Genomic DNA, 23453 nt, shown 5'->3' on the forward strand with positions numbered 1-23453 from the left:
ATAAATATATGTGTATATATAAATTCCATATATGTCTACGTATGGGTACTTTATTGGAATGACTTACAGGCTCCAGTCCAACTAATCCAACTTTGTCTACCTGTGAATGGAAAGTTCACAGTAGTTGCTCAGTCCCACAAGGCTGGGTATCTCAGTTGGTCTTCTGTATATGCTGGAATCCCAAAGTAGGCTCCAACACCAGGGACAGAAGAATGTGCTGGAAAGATGAGGGTAAGCAGGCAAAGAACTGAACCTTCTTCTGCTGTGGTCCTTATATAGGCTTCTAGTAAAAGGTGTGACCCAATTAAAGGTATCTTCCTAACCCAAGATCCAGATTTAATATATATCATCTAGCCTTCAGACTTGGATCAAAGGCATGCTGTCTTCCTGCCTCAAAATGTGCGTCATAAACGTGCCCTCTATTTCTGGATTGCAGTTCATCGCAGATACAATCAAGTTGACAACCAAGACTAGCCTTTGTATGTCTTAGTTACGGTTTCTACTGCTGTGGAGAGACATTATGACCACAGCAACTCTTATAAAGAGTTAATTGGGGCTTTCAGGTTCAGAGGTTCAGTCCGTTATCATCATGGTGGGAGGCAGGGCAGCATGCAGGCTGGCGTGGCGCTGGAGATGAAGCTGAGAGCTCTATATCTTGATCCTCAGGCAGCAAAAGGAGACTGTGTGCCCCTTCAGGCCTAGCTCGAGCATATGCAACCTCAAAGCCTGCCTCCACAGTGACACACTTCATCCAACAAGGCCACACCTACTCCAACAGGGCCATACCTAATAGTGCCATTTCCTATGGGCCAAGCAGTCGCACACATGAATCTATGGGGGCCACTCCTAGTCAAACCATCACATCTAGTTAAGTAAATAACTTCTATTAGAAGTTGGAAGATGGGTTGGGGATTTAGCTCAGTGGTAGAGCACTTGCCTAGCAAGCGCAAGGCCCTGGGTTCGGTCCCCAGCTCCGGAAAAAAAAAAAAAAAAAAAAAAAGAAGTTGGAAGAGTGTGGGTGTGGGTAAGGTTGGGGAAGGAAGAGAACTTCTCAAGTTTACAGAGTAGTCTGCGTGTTCCTACACTTGACCTAGACATGGTTTTCTCTTTGGTAGGACTGCAGGATACATCCGGTCATATCAAGTTTCTCTGTCACCCACACCATCACTGGTTGACCATGTTATTCTATTCCACAGAAGATGGCGTCGGTTTACTTTCCCTGCGTGCAACTCCACCCCTGGTTGCTCTGCCCCCCTGAGGTCTTCAGGAGTATCAGGCAGATGTAGCAGAAACCTAACTTTCAAATGCACCACACTGAAGTCACCAAACAGAACAGGCTTCCCAAGACCAACAGCAAATCTAGGTGTCATGGCACATGTCCATAATCCCAGCACTCAGGAGGAGGAAGCAGGAGGATTGCTGTGAGTGTATGTCCATTCTAGGCTGTATAGGGAACACCAGACTCTGGGCTACAGAGTGATACCATGTCTCAAAACACAAAAACAAAACTAAAATAAAACCAAGTATTTATAGCCCGGAAATTAGAGTGTTTTACAAATGCTGTGTACTTATACAGAGTTAGATCAGTTTGGTTACAAGTCCTAAGCTCTTAAGTGGGACAGTAGACACAACTTCAATAAAACGTATCATCACAAATAACCCAGTCTAAAAACAAGAGCCCCCAAACAAGAACCCTGACTTCTTACTCAAAAGCAAGGTTCTTACTCTGCATCATGATTATTTAAACTGCTAACTCCCAGGACTGATTAGTTTTGGGCAAGGGAGCATATCCTGCTAATTACCAGTACTGAGGGGCTTTGGGTTGAGTCAGTAAACAAGACCCCAATGGCACCCTCTGGGGCTGCTGCTTTTACCTGCCCTCTTGAAAACACTGTGGAACCCATCTTGGCACACTAAAGGCTCTCAGAAACCTACGGGAGAAACGGCAATTACAACAACAATCACAAAACCCAAACTGCCACCTAGGATGAAGTCATTCCTGAGCTATTTGATAACACAATCCACTCTTTGAGGTAGCACCCATTTCTCAACATGCCTTCAACCTGACAGCCCTGTCTAGCTTTTGAATGCAATTATCCTGAGTCCAAAAACAACTTGGTCTCTTTAGGTAGGTGGTTTGCCCGTGACAGATATAATGGCTCAGCAAGCCTAGGCACCATTCTTTGGTCATGAGTCAGGCTCACCTCAGCCAGTAATAACTCTGGGGTGACCTTTGTTCATAGTTTCATGGCTAGAGTTTGGAGGTATGGAGAATCAAGGAAAGCCATGACTATTGCATAGTCTATCGGCTATATTTGGGGATGGGGACATGCTTCCCTGTGGCCCCATCCTCCTTGAGCATCTTCTCTCTCACATCTTTGTCCCTACTCAATTTCCCTGCTCCCCCTTTCCCTTTGTAGCTTAAAGTTTATTGCTGAGAACCAATCCTTTCTAGCTGTCCCAAAAAGGACATATCTGAGTGTTATACGTATATCATTAGCTGAAAGTTATGCCACTTAACAAAGCTAAACATGTAAGTCATATGGAAAATCATCCCATCAAACCTTGTGAAAAAGATCCTTGTACTTAAATATTTGTATGAATGATAGAGGGGTTACTTAGAACACATGCAAGCATTCAGCATTATAAGAACACGTGCAAGCATGCAACATTATATTCTGAAGCAGATAGGATGGTATGATCAACTCCTGGGATTCACTTAACAAGCGTTCACTGAATGAGCACTTGTTATGGGTCAAGCTTGGTGTGATAATCAACCCTGTTGTCAGCTCAGCAGGATTTAGAGCCACTGCCACAGACAAAGCCCTGGACATGCCAACCTGGGTGTTTCCAGAGAGATTTAACTGAGCTGGGAAGACCTATCCTCATGAGTAGCCCCATTCTTTACCCCAGACTAAATAAGAGGGAAATGTGGAGTGCTAGCATGTTTCTCTATCTGCTTCCTGACTGAAAATGTGATGTGACTGGCATGGGCTGCCCTGTGTTCCTGCCATCATTCCCCCTCTGCCATGATGGACTGTTCCCTCAAACAATGAGCCAAAATAACTCCACCTTTCTTTAAGTGACCTTTGTCAGGCATTTCATGACACGAATGGGAGAAGTAACTTATGTACTCAGTTCCAGACAGGCAGTGACAAACTGAAACTACCTCGAAGGACATGTCCATGATTCCCCAAGACAGAGCCATAGAATGACCTTGGAGAAATCAGCTTCTCCACAAAAAAGATTGACACTTAAGCAAGAATTAAGAGCCATTTAACAAGGCACAAGTAAGGCTTACCTAGGAGAAGGGGAGAGAAGAGGCAGCGGTGCAGGGTTTGTGTCTGGGCACCATGCTGGGTGCCCTCATGGTATCTTTAGTTGCCAGGTTTATCCTTTGATCTGTACTTTCACTTTAAGGTTAAGGACTCAATGGTCGAACTTTTTTTTTTTTTACTGCAGAATTCTTTTTTTCTTTTCCATCTTTATTAACTTGGGTATTTCTTATTTACATTTCGATTGTTATTCCCCTTCCTGGTTTCCAGGCCAACATCCCCCAACCCCTCCCCATCCCCTTCTCTATGGGTGTTCCCCTCCCCATCCTTCCCCCATTACCGCCCTCCCCGCAACAATCACGTTCAGTGTGGGTCCAGCCTTGGCAGGACCAAGGGCTTCCCCTTCCACTGGTGCTCTTACTAGGATATTCATTGCTACCTATGAGGTCAGAGTCCAGGGTCAGTCCATGGATAGTCTTTAGGTAGTGGCTTAGTCCCTGGAAGCTCTGGTTGGTTGGCATTGTTGTTCTTATGGGGTCTCGAGTCCCTTCAAGCTCTTTCAGTCCTTACTAAGATTCTTTCAACGGGGGTCCCGTTCTCAGTTCAGTGGTTTAATGATGGCATTCGTCTATGTATTTGCTGTATTCTGGCTGTGTCTCTCAGGAGAGATCTACATCCGGTCCCTGTCGGCTTGCACTTCTTTGCTTCATCCATCTTATCTAGTTTGGTGGCTGTATATGTATGGGCCACAGGTGGGGCAGGCTCTGAATGGGTGTTCCTTCTGTCTCTGTTCTAAACTTTGCCTCCTTATTCCCTGCCAAGGGTATTCTATTCCCCTTTTAAAGAAGGAGTGAAGCATTCGCATTTTGGTCATCCGTCTTGAGTTTCATTTGTTCTAGGCATCTAGGGTAATTCGAGCATTTAGGCTAATAGCCACTTATCAATGAGTGCATACCATGTGTGTTTTTCTGTGATTGGGTTACCTCACTCAGGATGACATTTTCCAGTTCCATCCATTTGCCTATGAATTTCATAAAGTCACTGTTTTTGATAGCTGAGTAGTACTCCATTGTGTAGATGTACCACATTTTCTGTATCCATTCCTCTGTTGAAGGGCATCTGGGTTCTTTCCAGCTTCTGGCTATTATAAATAAGGCTGCTATGAACATCGTGGAGCATGTGTCTTTGTTATATGTTGGGGCATCTCAAACTCTTATAATATCTCCAACTCCATCTACATCCATACCGTTTACAAAATAATGAGGTCTGACTTGAAAGTGAATTCACGATCACTTCAAAGTAACGTTTCCAATCTGCCTCACAGGGACAGAAGTAAGCCTCAAAGCGTGTGGTACGGAAGAGCAGGCATTGACATCACATCAAAAAAGTAATCCTTCCCAACCGGAAAGGACTCACAGTTCTGATTCTGAAGTTACTACACAGCTGCAGGAGCCAGCACTGTGTGTTGACGTAAGACTGTATGGCTGGATCGGCAAGACTGACCAGCCATCGTACTTATGGTCCGACTATTTCTTTATTATGAAGAACAGAGGTTTGTTATTATGAATAGCTGTGGAAGTGCAAGGCAGAGGCTCACATCTGACAGTGGCCCTTTTGATGGCCTAGAGGAACACAGGGCAAGAGATGAGAGCGTCCACGTGCGTATGTATCCATGTTTGTTAATTTAACAAAAAATACCAAGACAATTCAACAAATGATAGCTGGATGATGTAAAATCTGCAGGCATAAGGATGAAGTCAAAAGAAGTAAAAATTTAAATAATACATAAAAAAATTAACTCAAAAATGAAGCAAAGACTTAAAACCAAGAGCTGGAAGGGTAAGAGCTTCCTGACCTTGAATGATGTCTTAGTCACTAATGCTGTGTGGAGACACTGTGGCCAAAGCAACTCTTATGAAAGAAAGCACTTAACTGGGGGCTTGCCTACAGTTCTGGAGGTTTAGTTCATTATCATCATGGTGGGGAGCATGAGGGCAGGCAGGCAGGCTCTGGAGCAGTAGCTGAGGGTTACTTTCTGATCCACAAATGGAGAGACTCTAACCTTGGCATAGGCTTTTGAAACCTCAAAGCCTACCCCCAATGACAGGCTTTCTCTGACAAGGCCACGCCTCCTAATTCTTTTAATATTTTCAAATAGTGCCACTCCCTGGTGGCTAAATACATGAGCCTATGGGGACCATTTTTAGTCAAACCACCACATACGAGGTGAAGTTTTCTTCCGTAGGACACCTAAGTACTAGCAACACCACACGGGGAGAAAATAAATTAGATTTCATCAAAATTAAAGATGTTAATTTTTCAAAAGATAACATCAAAAGATGAATCTAAACCCAAGAATGGGGGCACTGTAGCTCATGTGTTTGATAGAGCTCTGGTTTCCAGAATATATTAATGTAAACCATGTTTACAACTCAATAGTATTGGGGCAACTTTTTAAAAACAGACAATTACAGAAGATACAAAAATGGCTGCTAGACACATACATAAATGTTCAATGCTATTGCCGTAAGGAATATAATTCAAAACCCACGAAATATAGTGTCTTATATCTTATATACAGCTGCTCTGTAAAGGGGCTATAACATACATTTTAGTATTGAACAGAAGTAAGTGTTATGGAAAAATGGGAACCGTTCAAATATACTCGTAGAATTGTATTCTTTGGATAGTAGTCTGACATGACAGCCCATCAGAATATTGAAAATGGAGTTACACATGATCCTGCAGTTCTACTCCTAGACCCATCCCCAGTCACATGGAAACATGTCTACTTATGCAAGAACATTCATAGCATCATAATTCATAGCACCCCCATATAGAAAGTATATGTTGCTAACATCCCTTGGGAGCTTCCAGAAGGTTTGTTTTTTTTTAAGATTTATTTATTTATTATAAGTACACTGTAGCTATCTTCAAACATATCAGAAGAGGGCATCAGATCTCATTACAGATGGTTGTGAGCCACCATGTGGTTGCTGGGAATTGAACTCAGGACCTCTGGAAGAGCAGTCAGTGCTCTTAACCCCTGAGCCATCTCTCCAGCCCCCAAGAAAGTCTTTTTTGTTTTTTAAAAAACAAAACCAAACCTACCAACATTATTTTGAAAGAGCATGCTTAACTTAAAAAAGAATGAACTTAAAATCAGCACAGAAGCCTGTGACCTCCCATCAGTTCATACAAAGCCCAATAAATCTGTCCCATCTGGGAGTCTGTGGGAAGCAAGAGCGAAAGAGCAACAAGGTCAAACCAACCTCAACGCCCACACGATCACCAATCAGAACTGTCTTCCTGAGACCCTCCAGCCTGCTCTTGAGAAGCGGCTCGACAGTCACACAGAGAAACTTGGGGTTTCCATGATGTCAAAGACTTTCTTCTGTCTTAGGAGGGGCACCGGCTGAGGTCTCTGCAGGCCTCCTTGCACGCCTCAGGGGCCCAATTAAACCCTTACAGAATGACTAAGCCGGATTTGGAAGAGATGCTAAAATGGCCCTCCCACTCTGCAAACAACTGGCTGATCTCGGATCTGTACACTCCTTTATATTTAGCAGTGATGGGATCTAACATGGAAAAGGAGGAAAGTGGAGTTACAGCTCACATTCTCAGAAATCCCACCCAGGTTAAAACAGGCACACACGTTACACAGATCCGCACAGATCCGCACAGACCGACCCTTCCCCGGTCACAAAATACACAATGAGCTCTGGGGTTCCATCATCTTCAGTCCAAAGCCCAAGACAAATAGAGCATGCGCATGTAATTCCAACTTTCGAGAACCAATTGGGTTTTTTGTTTCTTTTTTTTTTCTTTTCTTTTTTTTTTTTCCGGGGCTGAGGACCAAACCCAGGGCCTTGTGCTTGCTAGACAAGCGCTCTACCACTGAGCTAAATCCCCAACCCCGAGAACCAATTGTTTGAAACGACTTTTTTATAGCCCAGTTTTTCACAGATGTCCGATGGCTTCCGGTCATGTGCCCAGGCCAAGGCAGACCTGAGCAGTGGTTGAAAATGTACTTCAAACAGTGAAACGGTGACACCTCTTTTAGAAGAAGGAAAAAAAAACCACCTTCAGGTTCAACTCCACAATGCTCAGAAGTGGCAGCATTCTGGCCACAGGTTCAGGAGACAGAAAGAACTCACACCCTGTCTGGACCCAGGAACTCTAGGCTGGAGGGAGAAGTGTGGGACACACTGCATGCTAGAGCCACAAGAAAACCTCCACAGGGGACCTTCACCTGCAAGGCTTTATGCTACCGCCACATAGTTCTAAGGTCAGCCTATTTCCCAATGAAAAGAAACATGAATTAGCATTATGGGATTTTTACGTTCACACAAAAGGTCAAAGGGCTAGATTTCTCAAACTTGTGATGTGGTGTTTGTTCAGTACTTTGTCAGCAGTGTCTAGACCTGAGTGTCTTAGTTACTCTCCTCATTCCTGTGACAAAATGACTAACAGGGGTTAACTCAGAGAAGGAAGATGGGCACGCAGGAGAGCGGGAGAGACCAGCAGGAGATAGGGAGACTGATCTTCCTGATAAATCCTTTTTTAATCTCCACCGCCCACAATGGGAAGGGTGGGGCTTTCTGAATCAATGAAGGCAACGGGGTGAGGTTCTACTCTGGGGTTCTACAGTGCGAGCTTATTTATCTGCCTCCTGGGGCCCTGATTTTCTCAACCAGAGATCAATTCCTTAAGCAGGAGATCACATGGCTAAGTAACCAGGATGGGCGGGAACATATTTTTAGGGGATGCTGTGAACTTTGGGGGTTTATTTCCATAAACACACAGGAATTAAAATGCATCCTCTCTGACTCCAAGTGAAGGTTGAGGAGTGCTTGGCAGCCATGACAGGCTCTCCCTCACCTCCTATTCCTTCACATGCAGTGAGCCACCAGTTCTGCCCCGACTGACCGACCGCAGTCTGGCATGCTCTCAGCCGGAGCACCTGCTTCTGACTCACAGCCTTTCTGCCAACCCCAATGTTTGTTCCTAATTCCCCAGCCTGGCTTCAGTTTCCAGGTCAAGGATTTTCTATCCACCCCTGTCCTCTATCCCACCCTTGGAGCAAAAGGAATAGACCACCCACCCCAGGAGAACCGCAGGGCTTGTGGATTCTAAAACCACACTTGAAACTAACACCAAAGGAAAAAACCATGGAGGTAACAGAGAAAAACGAATGATGGAGACCCTGAAGTGGAACCCCTTCCTCATGTGAAGCAGCATGGGAAATGGGAAAGACTAAGCAAACTGTCCTCACCTAGAAACAAGAGGCATCCCATTCATGGTGGAGGTGACTGGATGATCCAGATGCCCCTGAGCTCTCCTGGCAGGGCAGGAAGCTGCCCCAGTCCATGGTGCCCAGGACAGGCTTCTCTCCTAGGCTCCTAGCCTCTCCCCTACCTAACCTCTCCCACTCTCTCCACACCTTTACTGTCTAGGTGGCCCCAGGACACAGGCAGCCCCTGAGTTGACTAGATCTTCTTTCTCAGGTTCTGAGAGCTGGACACGGGGACCTAGTCAGGCTCTGATGATTGCCTAATGTAGATAACCGTAGGAACCTGAGGGGTAGTTATTACAACCCAAGTGTGGAGAAAGTAGGGAAGGGACAGTGGCAGAGAGGGAGGCACACTGAGAGGAACAAAGTGAAAAGAAGAGAGATGAGCCACCCAACGAACCAGTCAGAGTTGGGTGTGTGTGTGTGTGTGTGTGTGTGTGTGTGTGAGAGAGAGAGAGAGAGAGAGAGAGAGAGAGAGAGAGAAGACAGACAGACAGACAGCCAAGGGTATGTGAGTGGTTTGGTGGGAGGGGGAGTCTTTCTGCCTCCAGGTGGCCAGAGTGACACATAACACTAACACACACACACACACACACACACACACACACACACACACACACACACTCACGCTGCTTCTGAGCTGCCACTGAATAATCCCAGTCAGAATCCTCCCATAGCTGATCTCCTTCAGAAAAGCAGTTTTAAACAGCAATGCCCAGCGAAGAGAAGGATAGGAGCAGGGCAGATTGGCAGAATAACTGGGGAACCTGCTGGGCCATCAACAGCAAGAGTTTATAAACATGGTCTTACCTTTGGCTCCATGTTTGTAATAGGAGAAAGAGTGCATTCACGATTCCACGAGCAGAGGCAGCAACAAGTTAAACAAAGACCAGACTACATCAATTCATCCAGCAAATAATGAAGCCTCTAAAATAAATGTTTGTGGCTGAGAACAGGACATTAAATAAAACTGCCTCATGTCCTATTTTTCCCATTTCCCTTTCTCAGTGCTTCGACTGCGTGGACCTATGAGAAAAAAATCACATTTGCTGCTTAGTTGGTTTTTTTGGGTTTTGTTTTGTTTTGTTTGTCAACTCAACACAAACTCGAGTCTTCTGAGAAGAGAAAACATCAAATGAGAAAATGTCTCCATCAGATTAGCCTGTAGGCAAACCTATGAAGCATTTTTTTTTAATTAATGATTGATGTGCAAGCACCCAGGACATTGTGGGTGGTGCCTCACCAGGACAACTGATCCTAGGGGGTATAAAGGAGAAAGATGTGCAAGCCATGGGAAGCAAGCCATGAGGAAGGGGCCAGTGAGCGGTCCCTGCTTCAGGAGCTACCTCTGCTTCCCTGAGAGACTATCTATGATCTTCAAGAGTGAGTTGAGCAAAAATCACCCCAAGTTGTATTTGGTGATGGTGTTTATCACAGTAGCGGGAAGCAAACTGGAGCAACACACGGCAGGAAAAATGAACACAAGAAAACATCCAAAGACATGGAAAGAGGCTACACTCCATTTCTCCCCTTTCTTATTGTCTGGATTTTCAGCATGTGTAGATTTCAGTATTTCAACAACAAGCTTATTCAAGATTCTATGCCCAAATATGTAAAAATAAAATGAAGGCTGAAAAAATTTATCCCTTACGTGCTTTTTATGGGGGATAAGGGTGCTGGAGTGTGAGTCCAGGGCCTCAGGCTTGCCAAACACACATGCTACCACTGAGTGATACTTGGGTCTCATGTAGCCCAGGCTGGCCCTAGAGGCCAAGTTTATTCTCTGCCAGGTAACAGTTCATTTTCTGGGGAGCTGTTTCATTTTCAAATGTTTGTTAATGTCAATTATCTTCAAGCTGATCAGCTTTCCTGAGGCCCAAAGGAGCCGCTCGACAACCTGATTGTGGTCAGGAGGCCCGAGAGGGCCACACGCTCTAGAGCTCTGGAAACCCGGAGCTGCTCACACTCCTGTCCTGGAATGACTGTGCCCTGCTCACTTCTCTCCTCCCACTGTGAGCACCCTCTTCTGTTTCTGTGTGTGGCACACAGGCTCGCATATGCACACACGGGAGGGGTTTGGATTTTATTTTTAAATCCCATTGCATGTACAGCACTGGAGAAAGGAACCGCTACTGAGACAGAAACCCTTCTGCTATGGTCTTCACTGAGCCTCAGCCAGCTACTCCTCTCTGTGAGCCCTCTGGCACATCCCGGGAGCCCGTGAAGTGCAGGCCAGGAGGTTTTGAGCTGACATGGATGTGCATACCTGACTAGGTTACTTATTGTCCAATCTTTGGAGCATTGAGGATCATTTCTACTTGCTGTAAGGCAGACAGACTGGTGTCTTTTCTAGAACAGAAGCAACACCCCCAACTCCAGCCTAAACACCCCAATACGGAATGAAGCATCTCTATGGCCTTGCTGTCCTTCTCACTCAATGGCAAAATCCATCTTCCTTTCAATGGCCAGTGAGCAGGCCCGATAGGTTACAAGAGAGCACAAATAAGGCTAGCTGTTCTCCCAGGCTAAGCCAAGGGGAAAATCCTCCAGGAACAGTCTCAGCTTCTAGGGGCTTAAAATGCAGCTGGTGTTTCCTGCTCTGGCTGGCGCACTTCATCGCCTGTTTCTTTCTCTAGCTGTAGCAAACAGAGTCGTTGGTCTGTATTAGCAACGAGAACAGGAAGTGAGGAGGGTTTTCCAAACAGCGTGACTGAGCGGACTTTCTTCTTCATGCTTTAATGCTGGAAGAGTTAAGAGAGCCGCTAGCTTCCCTACTTCCACAGCCACTGCTTTACCCATTTCCAGACATGGAAAAGGATGACGCAAACAGATACTTTGGTTCTCATAACTTACGAGGCAAGATGGTTTACCTGAGGCTAAGAAGATAAAGCTCACTCACTGCTTCGACTCAGATGGTCCCTGAAAAACTAAACGAACCCCTTGCCTGCCTTCTGTAGAGGTGTGAGCTGTGAGCTGTGATGGAGACAGGCAAAACTGGCTAGTGGGTGGGCTCCTTGAACACTGTGTTGCAGTAACTGGAACCAATTATCTTGAATGTGTGCCCTTCTGTGTACAGGTGAATGGGACGCACATATATGGAAGCCAGAAGGGAACATCAGGAACTCTCCACTATTGATCCCTGCTTTATTCCCTTGTAATTGGGTTTTTTTCATTTTCACTGAAACTTGCCCTTGCTTTCCCTCCCCCGATACTAGGGTCACAGGCATGTGTAGGACCAGGCCTGATTTTCATGTGGACACTGGAGATTCAAAACCAGGCCTGCATGCTTATATAGCAAGTGCTCTTAGACCTAGAGCCATCTCGCAGCCCTTTAACAATTGCCTTCTTGGTATTCAGAATGGAGGCAGCCTATAGTGAGCTATTCACAGCCACAGGGCAGTGTTGATAAGACAGCTACCATTTCACACAAAGCAGTGTGGAAACAGGGCATGACCATTGCTTTTTCTTAGTTGGGCATTTAAAGGGTTTGAGTAGATATGGGCACATGGTTATTCAATTAGCTTTTCCACAACCAGTCTTGGGTTCCAAGAGGCACAGGGCAGGGGAGCACTCTTGGGGGAACAATGTCCCCCCCATTCTCTCCATCTTGGTCCCTCCTTCGGGGACTCACATACCTTCAGTTTGAATCCTAGACATCTCAGAGACAGCTCTGAAACAAAGAGCTAGCAGGGGAATTGGCAGAAGGCAGACATATATTTTATATGCACTTTAGAGGTTTCTGAATAGCATTTTTCTAAGCTCCAGGCTTACGGGATTTACATTTTATGACTCAGAACACTAACTGTGATCGCCAACGTTCTTATTTTTAGACTTTTTGGGCAGAGAATATGACAATAAATTCTACCTACTCTTTCTACAAACCCTCTCTACTTCCTCCAGGGAACAAAAAAAGCACTTGGCATTTTCCGGGTGATATTTTATTTGCATATACAGGTATGTAGTAAAAAGAATTGGTAAGTAAAGAATTAATAACTGGATCTCTAAGTGGTTCCTACAACTGCTGCATAGGTTGGCAAAATATCCACGAGGTACAGAAATAACTTATGTGCATGGGTGGGCTGTTCGATCTCCTCACAGCAAGCTGGCTCCCAGTTCTGTCTGTCTGCTCAGACAAGTAGCAAGGGACAACAACAGAAGGACCACAGTGTAACAGAAAAAGGAGACCAGAGATGAGTCAATGAGATCACAAAAGCATTTTTATGCTTTAGACCAATAACACTTTGCCTCCGGTGCCTTACCTGCTCTCTGTTCTTTTTTAAATAACTTTTATTAAGGTATAAGCCTAAAACGCACTCCCTTTTAAGTGTCAGTTTGATGAGTTTGTAACAATATATCCACCTACATACGCACCACTTCAGTCAAACAGGGAACATGTCTCTCATTCAAAACCTCCCTCACAGTCTGTGGTGAGTCTGCAGCTCCACAACCAAGTTCTCTGTACTGCTATTGGGTGACTTGTCCCAGGACTCCTTAGCCCTGGGATAGCGCAATGTCTAAAGCTTGGGTCCAGCTTCCTTATCTCGGTGTTTACAAGTGTCAGCAGATTCCCTGTGCTAGCGGTTCCTTATTTCCATCGCTCAGTGTAAGCCAGTGCAATTTATCTGATCCGGGCTGATGAACACATGAAGGCTGGATTATCAACATTAGCCTGCTATGAACATTTGCACAAAGGCCCTTTTCTGGGGCAGATGTGCAGGCGCAGAACTTAGGCCACCCGATATGTTTAACTTTCGAGACTGCAACTTGCTTTCCAAAATGGCCGCGCCTCTTTAGGCTCTCATGACCGAGGACAACGCTTGGGATGACAGGTTTCAATCAGTCATGTGGGCTGAATATGTGAGCGAACTTCCCTGAGTTTAATTTGTAAAATTTAAAAGTTTAAAGCATGAAATCCGTTTTGCTCATCCTCATGAAGAAACCTGCATCCTTGGGGAACAGGGGAATTGGGTATAATGAAAAACAATGGGTCCTAGGGGCCTGAACGTCGCAACCAGTGTTCACACTAAAGAGCTCTCGGGTGTCAGGAAAACGAACTATCTCATCTCATTTATTTTTCCTGTTAGTGATAAATAATTAAGTATAGTGCCGTCTAGATGGCTCAGTTGGGGGGAAGTGCCTGCCACCAAGCCTGATGACCTGAGTTTCTCCAAATCCACATGGTTGAACGAGGGAATTAAGTTGCCCCCCCCCCCCCGTCGCCGCCGCACACCCTGCCACAAGCATGCCCCTCTTCATCAATAAATAAATGCAAAATAAGTGAGTAAGTTGGACCAAATACTGCTGAAGTTCTTGTTATAAATCAGTTTTCCAAAGTGTCCGAGTCCTTTCATAGCCCAGCATCATTTTGCATGACTCCATGGTTTTCAGAGAGAGTGGGCATACACCCTAGTCAACAAGGAAGGACTAACTCCCCCAATACATGTCATGGACTAAGACTCCATCAAGAAAAGAAGATTCATTTGGTCTTCAAGCGGCACTGCTGATCCCTGAACATTAATGTCCTCTCTGTTGTTAATTTAATTTCAAATTTTATTGACTTCTAAAACCCTCTCAGAGTCAAAATGCATAAGCATGCACTTTTCGGCCATTCACATTTTCCCTCTGAAGCCTTAACCTGCACAGAGTGACCCGGGTCTCAACCTTGGCTGTTGTGCGTCTCTGTAGATGACGTAACCCTACCAGCTCGCAGTGTAAGAACCTAAGCAAACGCAGGAAGCTATGTCTGACTCTTAGTTCCCATAAGGAAAGGTGAGGTTAATCGAGCAGGCAGAGTTGAGGAGGAGGGCAGGAGCCATGCATTCTTTACCAAGACACATAAGGAGTTGAAGGACTGGGTCAGAGGTGGCCAGAGGTGGGAGTAGATGCACAGCAGACACCAAAGGAAATGAGGGTTCGCTTTAGTTTGTTTTGCTTGATTTTAGTTGCAAAGAAGTATGTACTGAGGAAAGAAATGCAACAAAAACATTTGGTGTTTGGGGATAGTGGAGAGGAGACCTTGACATTTTTTATCTTCGATTCCTGTCTAGACACACAAATTATACATTGCCTATCCAAGATTCAGAATTCACTTAACAAAGGCTCCCCATATCTTCTTCCAGAGATAGCTCCCAATATGCCAGTGGAAACTGAATATGCCTTTTATCACTAGCAACAAAGACAAGGGCCGGAGATCCATTTCACATAAATGAGGAAACTCACTTTGCTGGCTAAAAGATTATGCATTAAAAAGAAACATGCATATACTTCCACGGACCTTTACCCAAGGAAAAATGGAAGATAATCTACCTGCTGCTAACCCAAGCGACCATACATTTCTTGGATCACTACTTCTTGAAGATCTAATGACCAGGTACATTCCCTCCAGAAAAGTGATCATTAAGTTAGGTCGGTCCCCTAAAGGTCTGGTGAAATCTCTATAGCTTAAAGGACCCAGGTCTGTGTATTTACTCTGAAATGCCATCACTCTCTGTTGCCCAGGCTAGCCTCAAATGCACAATCCTCCTGCTTCGCTCTTGTAGCTATGGCTCGCTACAAGCCTGTCAGTGTGCCAGTCTCTGGACCCTGGTTTGAAATGAAGGACCCGTTTGTAAGATAAATTTGCCAGTGAGATTTAACTGACAATATTTCAAACAAAACCATTATCTGGAAACAAAAAAACAAACTTCCCTCCAGTCCAAATGCCAAATTCAAGTATGGTTGAATATGGAGATGACTTTTTTTTTAACTCCGAAAATAACTTAACATTCTCACAGGAAGTACATGTTCAGAGACAGAAAAAGAGCTGTGGGAAGACAGACTGCCCCCAGATGTCCATTCCCCCATCATCACCCCTTCACATCAAGGTGAGCTGGTTTGTCTGTAGTCACTGGGAATGCACTGTCAGAGCCTCATTTCCAGAACAAGCCCATTCTGAAGGGAAAGAAAGTGTCTGGCTAGAAAAACATTCAAGAATAAACTGGAAAGTGTGGCTGAATTTGAAAAAAAAAAATAAGAGTCACAATGGAAGGAGATAGGGAGAATTTGAGAGTTCTAATTGTGAAGCAAATTCCTATCTACAGACTAGTAGCACCAAATATGTCTGGGTCCGATCCCTAGACCCACAGACATCTGTCTTAAATGGCAAAAGGGACTCGGCAAGCATGGTGATGCTAAAACCATGGCGGTGGGAAGATTTTTCTAGACTATCCAGTTGGGCCCTACCTAAGCAAGAGGCCCTTTAAAGGGGAATCAGGATGAGCTTTAGCAATGTAATCACAGAAGCAGAGGGACAAAAGTTAGAGTGACATGAGACCATTAGCCAAGAACTGCAGCAGCTTCCCCAAGATGGGAGTGTGGTTGCCATCAGAACCTGGAACACACTGTCTTGGTTTTTGGTTAATGGGTTTAAGCCCATTAAAGTACCAGCAGGGAATGAATGTATTGCCTACATTGTGTTTCAAAAGGGCAGGTGAAGAAAAGTGTGAAACAACACAGAGAAAACGACTTCTGCTAAACAATAAATACTCCCATCAACCGAGTGGAGCAGCACTCACCTACAACCCCAGTGCCCGGGACAATGAGACGGGTGGATTTCCAAGGCCAGCTTGGCCTACATAGTTCAAAAAGCAGCTTGTAGAGGGCTACAAGGATTAATGATGATAACTCTGGGAATTAGAAAGTCTATGTCTGGTCGTCTTTCTTCCATATACAGTGATGCACCATTAGACAAGCATGTTGGTCTCAGTGACTAACCAGTATTCAGAGCCCATGAACTCTAATGCCTCTGGACAATGCTAGCAGTCTAACTCTAAGCCGTGGTGAGCTGGTATCATCAACCAAGTCCAGCGTGTCTTCTCTCATGCCATGATGCTGTGAGAGTGGGCACACTGTCCCCACATCCAATCTCTGAGCTTAATGAGATTTCGTCACGGCCTCCATGATGGGACTTGAAGGCAGGCCACCTTCTCGTCACTAAACCCTACACTCTCTTTCCTGGCAAGGCCATGCTGTGGGCCGTAGACCTGAGATAGGCTTGCAGGCATGAGTGAGCAAACACCCACACATGAGAGGACTATGAATATTCAAGAAAAATGCAAGGAGAAAGTGGGTGCTGGGGTCTCAACGCCTATCCCCACTAGTTTTCATCAGGTAAAATCTTATCACCAATCTGATGGCAGTGAGAGCTGGGTAAAGGACCCATTATGTTAGGAAGGCAAAGCTCTCAAGGATGAGATCAATGAATACCTGCTGGGGGTAGAGGAGCCCCAAAGTACCACCTGCCCCTTCCACAAAAGATACCCCCAAAAGGTACGACCTATGAATTAAGAAATGTTCACTCAGGAGATGCCAATCTGGGCTGTCTAGTCTCTGGAGCCATGAGAAATAAATTTCTGTTCTTTTTAAGCTACACAGATTTTGGTATTTTGTTGTAATAACCCAACCTGACAAGTTGATGGAGTCAAGCATTTGGGATGTCGCATGTAAAGAACGGCATTTCTGGGCTGGAGCGATGGCTCAATGGTTAAGAGCTCTGACTGCTCTAACAGAGGTCCTGTGTTCAATCCCAGCAACCACATGGTGGCTCATAACCATCAGTAATGGGATCCGATGCTCTCTTCTGGTGTGTCTGAAGACAGCTACACTGTACTCATATACATTGAATAAATAAACTTAAGAATGGCATTTCTGACATTCCCTTTTAAAACAAAAGAAACAGTTCAAATTCAAAGTGGTCCCTGCAGTCAGTCAGCCCACTGGTCTGAGGTGAGATACCCGTCTGTAACCAATCAAATGCCTTCCTTCACATTCCAAGTCCCCACATGACCGGCTAGTGCTGCTGCAGCAACTCCAGGCGTCACAGTTCACGGGAGGAGAATGGACAAGCTGCTGCCCAAAATAGTTTAATAAGGCCAGCAATGACTCAGAGTGACAACAGGCCAAGCCAACAGATGCCGGCACAGGGCAGCCCAGCTGAGAGGGAAGCTCATGGCACAAAGTTAAAATGGAAACTCAAGGACAGAAACGTCCAGCTAAAGACCATGAGGATCAGCGAAAACTTGGACAGAGTCAAACAAGCATTTAGGCTTCATAATTCATTAACCCCATCTTGGTGTCAAAAGCAACAGACCCATAAATGTCAAAAGCAACAACACATGTCTGCCTAGGAACATTTTTCCTCCCAATGGACTCTGAATAGGTCCCATGTTTACTCTATAATTGTATGTGTATAACATTTTCCTTTGTGTATAAATAATTATAAAGAGGAAAAGGACAAAACTCCCAGACATCAGTAAGGACAGTAACAGGCATGGGTTAGTCTAATTCCCAGAGCAGATTCCCCCACAGTGTGATGGCCTGGACCACTGATCATGTTTCCCATTCTCCTGTTCCAGAGAAAAACAAGTCATTCCCTAACATTGTAAGGTTTTATCAGAGCAAACAAAACAACAGCAACAACAACACCCAACCAAACAACAACACCCAACGAAACAACACCCAACCAACCAACAACAACCAACCAAACAACAACAACAAAATTCCTCTGCGCCAATAAGAAGGCTCAACGGGTAACGGTGTTTCCTACCAGGTCATGCAACCCGAATTTGACCCCTGAACTTCACATGGCAGAAGGAGAAAATTGAGTCCCACAAGTTGTCCTCTGACCTCCATGTGTATGTTCCATGCATGGCATCACACACACACACACACACACACACGAAACTATGTAAGACTTCATGAGTATGAGGTATAGAATAAATAGAAACCCTAAAACAATAAACTGTGGAATTGTTGGCATGACACCAGCTTTATTTTCTATAAATAGCCCATGGATAAGATGGGGAAAGCAAAGCTTGGAAAAAGAACAGAACAGAATGTGATGGGTTTTTCAGGATACACACACACAAACACACATGCACACGCTCGCACACACACAGGCATATATGCACACATACACACAGAGTTAGACCTAATGTGCTTCAAAATGTGTTTTTAAATGGAAACCTGTGAGGAGCAATTTTCTCAGCAAGAAACAAACACAGGCTCAGAAGTAACAGAACAGAAGGTCATCCCAGACTGTTGCTTTGATATGAAAGTCCAAACTTACACTGCAGGGCAGACCTCATTTGAAAGACCCCTGAATCAATCATCTTAGTAGCTTTTTTATTTTGAAAATGCCACGAACAGGGCATGCTCAACACTGATCTTACTAGCAAGGGTGAGTCTCCTTTGCTGTGTGTCTGGAAAGCAGCAATCTTTTCATTATAACCCTTTTGTGTGTCTGAGTCATAAGCTTTAATGACAATCAAACTCCTTGGATCAAGGACAGGATTTTCTTTGAATAGAAGTGAAGTGAAGTGGAGTATTGGTCAACAAAATAAAACACCTTCATCACCTGCTAGCGGAGAAGGTGCCTGCTGTGCCCAGACAGAAGACAACTCTCGTGTAACACAGCATTTACCAAAACCATCCATGCCTCTGTGCTCCCCAACACTGAGGAGGAGACGAAAGCTCAACGGTCTCGGCGGGGCCCAGACAGGTCTCAAATTTAAGTTTAAAATCATGAAGATTAATACCAGGGAGACCTGGCTAACTGTTCAAAAGGCCTCAGTCTCCAGACGGTTCCCATCTGAGTGGATGGTTCCTAGGTATTTGTCACCTCTGAAATGCAGTGGAATGCAGTGTGGTGTGAGTTGAATTAAGTCAGCTCTCGTCTGTTGTCTATTCAACACTTAAGACTTTTTAAAAACCTCTGGAATGGAAATCCATTAAAAAAACAAACACTTTTCTGACTTTATCTCTGTTGTACAGGTTCATCTCATTCCATGTAATACATGGTCTTCGAAATTGAGGACAATCACAAGGACCTTGCAATAGTCTGTTCTCTCTTATGGCCTCTTTGGAAAATACAGCCAAGGTTGCCCATGGCTTGTCGTAGTAATAAAAAGTATAGAAAAGTCGTTAAATGACTGACAGTCAATGGTGCACTTATACCATAGTCTGCATAATACCCGCTAAAATACTAAAACCGACATAAGAGATTATTTTATTTAAAATAATTACATATTCATAACAGTTAGGTCTCAAACCCAGAACAAATGCCTACGGTGCCCATTAACATACCAAAGTGGATGCTGGCTGCCTGGTTCTCCCAGCATCCCTCAGTCTCTACCTTCTTGGCTGGAGCACCCCACCCCATACCCTAAATTGTTCAGCCCAAATATTGGGCAGAACTTCCCTCCCCCAAGCTCCTCTGGCCCCTATATGATTCAACCATTTTGTTTATGCCGGTCTCTTGGCCAGGGTCACTCTTCCTGGTCAGTGACTACTTTCCTCTCTCCACATATGACCTCACATGTGTGCTCCAGACTCTCCCAGATGTCTCTGCCTCTAGCTGTACTCTCCCTTGTATCTACAACAAACTTTCTTCTCCACCATACCTAGGAGCAGTCACGCCCTTCCTTTTGATTTTTCATTTTCATTCAACAAAAAGCTATGAAAACAGTCCAGAGCAGCCCGGGGAACCTTACCCAACACATGTCAATGGTGGTGTCTTATATGTAACTATAGCTCTAAACACGAGATTAACATCATGTACTACACAGCCAGCTAGTGCAAGATGACTGTATGCTTCTGAGCTGTCCGTGTCTTCCGTGCTCTGACATCTGTCTAATGTAACTGTGCTGTGTGCAGTTCGGGACCTTCTGCAGTACATACAGACTGTGTGACTGCCAGTGCCATTAAGACAGTTTCACTGCCATGAAGAAACCACACGGGACCTTCTGAGGTGCTAAATGATCGATCTCTTGATCTGGAGGTAGCTAAGCTGTATACCTAAGGGTTAGACAATTAAGTTACCATTCTGCCTGAACGTAAAAGGAATGGCAACTATTGATTAACATAATATATAGGTTTTGTTTTGTTGGAACATTTGTTGGACCTCTTTTTTATGCAAGGCATCACTGGATTTAGGAATGCCCTCACTCCCTATAAACATTGACATTTAACTTTCCTCTGTAAATTTTATTTTCTCTGGTATTTATCTTGCAGTGAACAAAAATAGCACTAGTAAAGCAGAGGGGGAAAGACAGAAGAGAAAGAAAGGGAGGGAGGAGAGGGTGTGGTAGCCATACCTACATCCCTGCTACCGGGGAGGCAGGGAGACACCATTTTCAAAGCCTGCTTGGGCTACAGAGGATGTGAGGGCCTAGGCAGTGTAGTAAGACACCTTCTCAAAAGCTATAAACCGTAAAGAAGGGACTAGGTGATAGTTCAGTTTTGAGTGCCTGCCTGGCATGGACCCTGAACTTGGGTCAATTCACAGCACGGGGTCAGCACGTTATCAAAGCAATCCCTTTGTTTCTACTTAATTCATTCTGAGATTCCTCCTGGCAGAAGAGTCATCAATTTGATTATCTCCACTGTCCCCTAAGACACAACCAACCTCTGCCAACTTTGTGATGAAGGGGTCCAAAGCTTGTCATTTTCCTCAAAATGAGTTTGAAAAGTCCTCCTTGTGAGGCTCAGCGTCTGTAGGAAATCCTCACTCTGATCCCAGACAGAGAAAGAAAATGGTTTGTTTAGGAATGATTACTTGTCTCGCAATCTGTGAGAAATGAAGATGGTCTCGTGACGCAACCTTTAGTGGCCTCAACAGTGAACATTAATCTGGCTAAGAGCCTCGGAGCCTTAAGATGCCCCTAACAACACTGCCCTTCACAAGGTCAAGCTGCAGCACAGGGAGCCATGTTCCTGTGCCTCCAGTAAGAATGAGTTCTACACATCCATGGGAAAGTAAACACCCACGTCTGACCCAAGAACGACGCTGGCTCTGGGCTTTGAAGATTTCTCTGCAGGCTTCTGTCAGGTGAACAGAAGAAGGCAAAGTAAAGAACAGTCATTCTAGCTAAGACAGCTGCCTGCAGGCACCAGGGATGGGGGAGAAGAGGCACAGGGGAGGGGCTGGGAGTAGGGAGTTGCTACTGAAGACAGGGTGGGCATAGGCTCAGAAAGAGGACTCTGACAAACACATTGAAAGCCACTGATATCAGCCTGTACTGACCCACATGCAGTGGGAAACCAGACTGGTTCTATGGTGAAAAGCAAGTAGAAAGAATGGAAGAGAAGATACGTAGTTGAGCTCCTAAGGTCACACCCAGCGGAAGTTAGAGAGGCCTCTGGGGGAACCTGCAGTTGTAAGGTATCTGTGAACAATTTTCATTTTACCTTCATGCTACACATAATCAACATCTTACTGTTTTGTGCATTATCCTTCAGTCTCACCTGCCCATATTGCCACATGTAATTCTGGTTGTTTCCTTTTAGCTGATCTACAGAATGGTATGGGTGAAATATATATACAGCTATTGGTCTACCTTGTTCCAAGACATTTATGTGGCTTCCAGGTTTGTGTACAAACAGTGCAGCAGCAGACAGAACATATGCATGACACATCCACACACCTTTGTGAGACTCTATGTACCCAGAAGCTGACTGACTGCTAGGTTCACGGTGCGACTGGCTATGAGCGTCTCCCACCAGAAACTTACCACCACAAGTCTCTAAACTAGGGAGAAAAGGACAGTTCCAGTAAGAAAACACGAGCTTTCATTTCACATGTCGCCTCTGCTTCAGCTATGCTACTTACTGTAAACGAACCTGTGGATATTGGATAGTTTACTTGGGTATTTTTGTTGTCTTATTTTGTTTTTTATTTTTCTCTACGATCAAAAGACACTCCCAAAGTATCACCCATGAACTAGGTTTCAGACAGTGACGTTGGGGAGGAACTAAGTTCTGCTTAGGCAACAAGAGCAGAAATAACTGTGAGGAGATGTACTAGCTGAAAGGAACAGAGATACCCACCTAACCTCAAAGGGTGGACTAAACAAACAAGAGCTTAGCCCTGCCATGGCCTGAACGCCTGTGTCCTCCATTCTTACCCCAACCCCCGAGTTCACAGGATGACACCTAAACACCACTGAGATGGATTAGGTGAGACCTCTGAGCAGTTATTAGTCTACGTGCAGGATTAGTCTGATTTTAAAGGACCTGGGTATGCAATCCTGCCCTGCTGTCTGCCCTGAGACAGAGGAACACCATCTGTGAGGCACACAGCCTTCAACAAACACCAAACCTGGAACATCTTGATGGTGACTATTCAGCCTCCAAAATGATGAGTGGTAACTACTGGGTAACATTCATATCTTCTTCAAATAAAGATACTTTGACTTCTTCATTTGTGTCCCTTTTATTTCATTCAGTTGTCTTGTTGCTCTAGCTAAAACTGTATTGGATCAATATGGCTTTAAGGTTATTTAGTAGTTCAGGTTAGAGTTGTTTATAAACTACCCAGTCTGGGATGAATTGCTATAGCGTCCTGAATCACACCACCTGTCACATAAAAAGCTACAGAACGACTTTCCAAAACTGACTGCTCAGCTCTGTGGGCATAAAATATCCAGCATCCTTCCTTCTTCTCTGGATTCCAAGATTTCTACCAGGCCCAAGACAGCTTCTAGAACTCTGTCATCTTCAATTTTAAGACAAAATGACTGGGAAAAACCAGTAAGGACTGGCTCTCAGCTGGACAGCTGTCTTTTTATTAGACCTCCTGGAAGGCTGCTAAGTCAGTCTGTCTCTGTCTCTGTGACTCTCTCTCCCTCCTTCCCCGTCTCTTTTGCACATACATCATGCATATCCATGCGTCTGCACATACACATAGGCATATATGTGTGCCAGCTTTAGTCATATGACAACACCTCGCTGCAAGAGAAAATGAATGAGCTGTTTGTTGCTGAGGCATCTAGTTTTTGAGATAACATGCAGGAATGAGAGAAAAAAATGAAAAGCCCCATGATTGAGGGAGAGCATGTAACATGAGCAAT

The 23453-nt window shown here is 44.7% G+C and overlaps 1 protein-coding gene across 9 annotated transcripts in view; it reads right to left on the minus strand.

Moving 5' to 3' along the window:
* The window catches only part of Osbpl3 (oxysterol binding protein-like 3), a 176787-nt gene that overhangs the window by 100094 nt on the left and 53240 nt on the right, over window positions 1–23453 (minus strand).

The sequence above is a fragment of the Rattus norvegicus genome, chromosome 4 (genome assembly GCF_036323735.1).
Source record: "Rattus norvegicus strain BN/NHsdMcwi chromosome 4, GRCr8, whole genome shotgun sequence".
In the NCBI taxonomy this organism is placed as follows: domain Eukaryota; kingdom Metazoa; phylum Chordata; class Mammalia; order Rodentia; family Muridae; genus Rattus; species Rattus norvegicus.